Source organism: Podarcis muralis, chromosome 4 (assembly GCF_964188315.1).
Source record: "Podarcis muralis chromosome 4, rPodMur119.hap1.1, whole genome shotgun sequence".
NCBI classification, from domain to species: domain Eukaryota; kingdom Metazoa; phylum Chordata; class Lepidosauria; order Squamata; family Lacertidae; genus Podarcis; species Podarcis muralis.
In genome coordinates this window covers 69556569-69563786 of record NC_135658.1, presented here as the reverse complement: position 1 = coordinate 69563786, position 7218 = coordinate 69556569, and the positions used below count along the sequence as shown (strand labels likewise).

Below are 7218 nucleotides of genomic sequence, written 5' to 3'. Positions count from 1 at the left end.
GAGGGTGCAGGAATGAGACAGTCTCTTAGACCAGATGCACATTGTACATTTAAAGCAAATTCCCCACACATTGAAAGCGCATGACTTCCCCCAAAAGATTCTGTGCATTGTAGGTTCCCCTTACCCAGAACAACACATCCCAATCTACAGGATGTTTGGGGGGGGTGGATGGGGGGGTGGATGGGGGGGTGTTGCATGCTTCGAATGTATGGTGTGGCTCTGCCCTTCAACTTTGCTTGGAGACGCATTTCTGAGCCTAGATGAAGGGACAACTTAAACAACATTCAGCACGTGGTTAGAGCTGTTGAGCATTCAATGAATACAGATGAGGACAGAGAAAATAAAGTACTTTGCACAACATATAGCTGTGGAATTCTCTCTCAGAATATGTAGCAAAGAGGATTAGACACACCCAGGGAGGATGAGGTGACTGATGACTATCTAGCTTGATATTACCAACTGACTGGCACAAGCTCCCAGTGGATGGTATCCCAAGTAAGTTTTACTCAGAATAGACCCATAGAAATTGACATTAATAAACATGACTAAGTTAGGTCCACTGATTTAAATGGAACTACTCTGAGTAGAAGTTATAACTAGAGATGCCAGAGATTAAATCTGGATTTTCCTGCATGTAAAGCCCATGCTCTTCCGTTGAACCACAATCCTCTTTTATGACTGGGGCCAGTAACCTTTATTCCCCCTTCCAATGATCCTTGAATGTGACAACTGGGGAAATGGAATTAACAAGAAATGTGGGGAGAAACCAGAACAACTTTGGAGGCATGCCCAGAATAAGAAATTAATATAGGACGCTGCAACATGGTCCACCAGTCTTTGCAACTCACAGGAAACTTCAGGAGTCAAATATCTGTGGAAAGTGATGGTAGCAAATTTGGAAGTCACTGTCCTAACACATCCTGCTATGATATCTAATCTTTTGACTTTCCTATTTAACTTCCAGCTGGGTGTGTAGACAGTTAAAAATGAAGCGTGCTACTGATGCTTGCCAATATTGTCTTTGGGTCTCATTACAGCACAGCAATGCGCCACATAAAGCCAAACCCTTTTTCTCACTGGCAGCTACTTAACTATAACAAGACTCCATTGTCTGCCCTAGAAACATAAAACAAAAATTAAAAAGAAAGCCACCTGTAATCTGCCGGCACTCAAAGGAAATATAAGCTAAGGTACAGGGGGAGCAGGGATGCAATTCGCCTAACAGTCCAAATCAGAGAGGCATTTCATTTTCATTCCTTTTAAATGGTAGGACTTATATGAACACACCTCAAAGCATTCTGGTGGTCTGAAGAGACCAGGGATTTGCAGACTTTGCATCTGCTTTTGTTAAAAGAAAAAAGAAAAAGGTCTGTTTTGCTGCTATGGTGACAAACATGTCCAGGAAAACCTGAGGACAAACACCACTACTTTACGTTACTTCAGCTGCAGAGTGACAAGTGTCAAAGAGAAGGTAAAATGATTAAGTCTCCCCTTTTTTATTTTGTGAACTGCTTTCTGCTTTGGGAAAATATCAAATTGCAACAATCTGGTGAGGGAAAATATTAGAGGGGGAATAGCGACTTGCTTCTTGGGTTTATTTTTCTGTTAATCTAAGAATGTGTTCGTTTCACTGGGTGGAATAGGAGAACATAACTACTTGCCAACGTCATTGTATATTTAGATTTAAAAAAGCAAATCAGATGGAAGCCATTAATATAATTTGGAAACAATAGCGATAGGTGTTTCATTTCTAGATTAACAGGGATGGGTAGCAGTTTTCATGTCCAATATTATCTTGGCAGCTGGAGACAAAATTAAAGTGAGTACCAAGGACTATTAGGGAACATTTTTTGAAAAAGAAGAAGTGGGTATGTACTTTTGTTTTCAAATACTGGCATTTGCATTTAAGTTTAATTTCATGCTTTTCTTTGGCTCTCACTTCTTTCACATCTGTTCACAATACACAAACACAATCTGCTGTTCTGGAACCATTTTAAGTTCTGGTAAGCTAAAATACATTGTTTTCTGCTGTCCATCTTTAAATTCCTTGGAATCAATGGTTTAAAATAATGCATTGTCATGGACTGGTTGGACGCAGAGGAATGGTGGGCGGAACCAGCTGGGGAACCCCCAAGCAGCGGCGTAGCTAGCCGCTCGGGTGTCAGGTGCGGCCCACGCGTCCTGCAGCCATGGGCAGGGCAAGCTGTCCATGGGAGCAGGGGACGCTGCATGGAGACTCTCCACCACCTCCCCCTCAACTGTAGATGGCTGAGGGAGAGGCGGAGGGCAGATGGAGGTCCCACACTGCCATTTTAGGCCGCGTGGAACCTGCAGGCGCCCAAGCCACCACATCACTCCCAGGAGAGACACATGGCTCAGGCACGCTGCAGGCCCTGCGGTGTGGTGCCCAGTGCCAGCCATATTTCATTACGTTTGTTGACTGAACTAACAAGATTCATGAGCCCATTTTTTAATTTTTTTTAAAAAAACAACTCGTTTTTTGTCATTTTGTCACCCCCCTCAGTGATGACACCCAGGTCAGCCCGCACCCCTTGCACACCCCTTCCTCTGCTACTGCCCCCAAGGGAAGAAAGCTCAAAGCCCAGGGAGTGGTGGTGGGCAAACTTGTCACATATAAAGAGTATAACTGTATGCAGGATCGCAGCTGGCGATTGGCACACTTTATGCTACAATTAGAAATGAGGGGAGGTGAATCAGTGAGTGAAGGGCAGCCGGCAGGAAGTAGCTGCACCACAACCTGGCTTCTCATAAACTACATCATTTTGAGAGGAGCAAGGTGGTGAGGAGTTTGGTGCAATGCAGGTGCAGTGCTGGGAGCCCCTGATTGGCTCTTCTGTTGTGCCAAACTCACTACTGCCTCTTCCCCCCTGGGGAAGCACATTGATGCCAATAACGGGAGACCAGGTGTGCAGCAGCATCCCTGCCCACCAACTGCTCCTCAAGTGGCTAGGAACCAAACCAAAGTAGCCGAGCTTAAGTCCCATTCTGATTAATGGGAGCTCAGCGAGTAATGACTAACTTTTCACATTGATTTCAATAAGGCCTACGTGTGGCTTACTTGGTCCAGATCCAGTCCAAGAGAAATGAATCTGTCGACCATCTGCCTATTTTATTCCACAAATGATCAGATGTGTGATTTGGTTAAAAATGGGGTACTCACATTAGCTTTTTCTTTGGCCACGTATCCTTGAAATCCAGTCTAGAAAATGAAGACCATAATCTAGCTAACTTAAGTTCTTTTCCATTGTGGGAGACATTTAAGCATGTGTTTCAACTCTCTCGCTGAACTCAATGAGAGTTAAAATATTGGCTGGACTATGCCCAATATATGCTTGTCCATGGATAGTTTAGCATAGCTATTTCTGTTTCCATTGAACCATCACATGTCAGCTTTGTCTGCAATTGAGAATTTCTCAATAATTATTTTTTTAAAAAAATACTTTGTTGTTGTTTCTATAAACCTCAAAACACATTGTTTGGTTTCAGTTTCAGTTACTGGCAAATGTTTAAGAGTGGTTTGAATTCAGTCTGATCAAATTTCTGGTACTCATTGCTTGCATGAGCATTTTCAAAAGTACTGATGGAATTGTTGGTATTGATTGGCCCTTGAACAATAGTGTGTGTGTGTGTGTGTGTGTGTGTGTGTGTGTGTGTTCATGCTCCACTTTTATCCTGTTAGAGCACATATTCTTCACATGTTCTGAAAACACAATGGATTTGTGCATGTGATAAAAATAATTGTTCTGTCACTCTCTATGAACCATTTGTACAATACTTAAATCATTTCCAAAGACTGTTGCTCTTTGAAAAAGCAACAGCCTTTGGAAATAATTTACAGTGCACATGAATCAGATCAAAATGTACCACACTCTTTCAGTTTGATGCTGCAAATTTAAGCAAATAAGGAATGTGATTTGGTAAAATATATTTTTTGTTAACTGATACAGATTTTGTGATATTAAGGAGTTAATGTTCATAAATATTAATAAAACTATATCGGTTCTCATGGCACAAGATTAGACCATAATGTTGTCTCAGATCAGCTGATTATATAAACAAAGCACTCGCTCTTTCTGGTGCCTTCTTTTGTTTCATGCGTTGTCATTCTTAATTTTTTATTATGGCTGTTGGAAGACAAGTTTTTTGATAAAGAGAGGGGGATGATGGGAGCTCAAAAAATAGAGTTTGTAATCTGGCTACAGGGTAAGTGAATGACTGGCAGGGAGGCATTTGGAGTGGGTCAGATCCTTTCAAAATTTCAGGGGGAATGGAAACCCATTCATTTCTGAAGAATTGTCTTGAAAAGTTTGGAAAGAACAAAGCCACGCCAAATTGAGATTGGGAGAAATCTCTCATCACCATTCACAACACGAAACTGAAAGATGGCCCATTCTCATCTTATCACATTCCTCAACAGTTAGTCCTCACAGAAGCCAAGTATTATTCGGTTCTTTTCCTGCCCCATCTATATTTAGTTTCAATTTCCAGAAAATACCAATGCAGTTAAGAGAATGAGCAAGATGCTTGAAGTCCCCTCTTCAAATCACAACATAGCCACAAAATCACTGGGTGGCCTTAGATAAGTTTCTGCTCCTCATATATGGATAATATTGGCCTATCACACAAGATTGTTGTGAAAATTACTGAGATACTTACATGGAACATTCTGAGTACGTATGAAAAAGGCACTAAGTGTATTATTGTTGACCTCGCAAATTAAAATATCTACTATATTCAGAACACATACAAAGAGAAATAACAACCAAACACATTTCTTGGTGAAGCACATTTCTGGGCTGGGGGGTCCTATACAGTGAGAAGTAAAACAATTTAGCTAAGTAAACTGGAATTGTTTTTAAATATTATTGACAGACTGATAAAGCCAGCAGGCACAGAACTTGGTCGAAAGAACAATAAAATCCCTCGCCTCCCAATTGTTTTCCCTTGCTCTACAAGGTCCAGAGCCAACAGGTTGGTATGTTCATAAGGATTCAATCTAGTTCTGAGCACAGTGGGGAGTTTACTTGATGGCTCTTTGAACTGAGATTAATAGCTTAGCTAACCCTTTTTGATCCTGCCATTTTGAAATGCTTTTAGGAATAGCCGATTGAACCCTTTTCCCCACATAGGCCTCACTTACCTTTTACTTCATCATGGCTTTCACTTGTTTCATTTTTATGATTAAAAAAGCATGGCTCTAGCAAGGTTTGGAAATGACAGCATATGATTTCTGTCTTCTGTTTGTGCCATACTGCCGCCTTAAATACTTTAGTGGTCAATCATGTGCAAAGTTGTTATTTCTAAACCATAACACCATGAATCCCTCTCTAAACAGAAATGGCCAGACCAGAGGTCACCCTTGAGCAGTTTGATTTGGCTCCCTTAACGTTTTGAAACAAGCATGGAAACTAATAAAAGTTTTCTCAATATACTGGTGTTCACGGCTTTCAGCCACAGACTGGGACTAGGAGCTGATGGTGCTGTTACCGTATCCTGGTTTTAAAAATGCACATGGAAAGCACCAAATATATAAAAGATATTAATGATAGAGGACTCAAACAAGAATACTTCATAGGGAAATCGCAGTGCTGACCCATCTGTTTCCATTGATCAGCCTCAGATCTATCATTCTGAAATTATGAAGACAGGCATGAATGAGAACAACAAGGAATGGTGGCAAGATAATTCTACATTTGATGTTAGCTATAAAGCTGTGAAGGAATTAATGACATCAGGTAAGGACAGAGCTGAGCAATAGCCTCCCAGCAGCAGTGTTGCTGCCACTCACCAGGAGAAGGAGAAGTGGTTAGGTCAGGGCTGTACAGGTCCATCGATAGGAGGACCAGATTGGCTCTGCTGATGTGCTTGTTCATCCTGAACTCACTGCCTCCCCCATCCTGGCAAGCAGTGGAGAAGAATGGTTCGCTCTGACTCCAAGAATGAATCATTTGACATTGAAGTCCATTGAAAACTGAAATTGACTTCAAAGGGCATATAGTCAAACTGGTGTCCCTTATAAGGAACAAGCTCCTGGCAAAGTTTCTGAGCATTCACCATCAATAAAAAATATAAAATAAGAGGGAGATGATAGGAGAGGGTGGGAGAGAGATCAACCTAAAAGTGGGATAAAATAGCTATTGAAGTTTCAGATTTCTCCCCCACCAAATATATGCATTTTCCCATCTACTCTTTTGAAAACACTGCATAGCATGGGCATACATAATCTGATCTGTAGGTGAATCTGAAGCACCTCTCTTTCCAGCCAGATAATGGGATGTTGATTTTTAAAATGCCTTTCTGATCTCTGTTTCTTCAGGGTTTCCATATCTGCTTAGAGAGTTATCTTGCAATAAGGAAAAAAAGCCTCAATTATGTGTACTTACAATCAGGTTTGGGAAGAGTTAAAAGCCTCTTCTCAGATAATGAGATGATGGTCATTGTTGATTTAAAACACTATTAGCAGGTACGCAGTAGACTTTAGAGTTTTGATGTTTGAAAAGGCTTTTCAAAATGAAGGTGATGATCAACTAGGCATGAATTGGTATCTGCTCTTTTTTCATTAACCTTTTTGCCAAGGTCAAGAATTCACACAGACTTGAACAATTATTTACAATTTCGATAAAACTCAATCCATTCAGAAAGTGGTGCCTGCACTCTAATTTCCTTAACAGTACCAGCAGGTTGCCAAATCTGGTTAGGAATGTACTGCTATAATCTCTCTCGATTCCTGATTGACTTAGATCATTCATGTAAGTAATGAAGAAAAAAAATTACCTTCACTCTAAGTTGACTTTGCTTGCCCTCGATGACAAAGCTGACTGGCTTGTAGCACCATGGCGTCACCATTTTCACTGCATAGTCTCTGATCAGCTGTGACCACTCTGTGAGTAATGGAGGTAGGAGAAAGAAGAAAGAAGTCCTAACTAATAGTATTGTTGTTGTGTTAAAATTTGTACCCTGTACTGCCCTTCATCTGAAGATCCCAGAGCAGTTCACAACAGAAAAAGTACAGAAGTGGCAAACAGAAACAAGAGCTAGAATGAACGGGATTGCAAAACATGAAAATATTTGGTGTAGCCTGTTATCGCAACAATGTAATGGACCAAACTTTCTCATAAATAGGAATTAATATATGCTTTCCCATAGATGCTGGCTATGAATTTAAAGAGGATCATACACTAAACATTGCACACTCCT

At 40.8% G+C, this 7218-nt stretch overlaps 1 long non-coding RNA gene across 1 annotated transcript; it reads left to right on the top strand.

The window, feature by feature from the left end:
- Positions 1 to 266: 266 nt before the first annotated feature.
- On the top strand, positions 267 to 6870 carry LOC144327534 (uncharacterized). Its single transcript, XR_013392644.1, has 3 exons — positions 267 to 4992; positions 5636 to 5756; positions 6762 to 6870. It is a non-coding gene; the product is annotated as an uncharacterized LOC144327534 (long non-coding RNA).
- Positions 6871 to 7218: the final 348 nt, after the last annotated feature.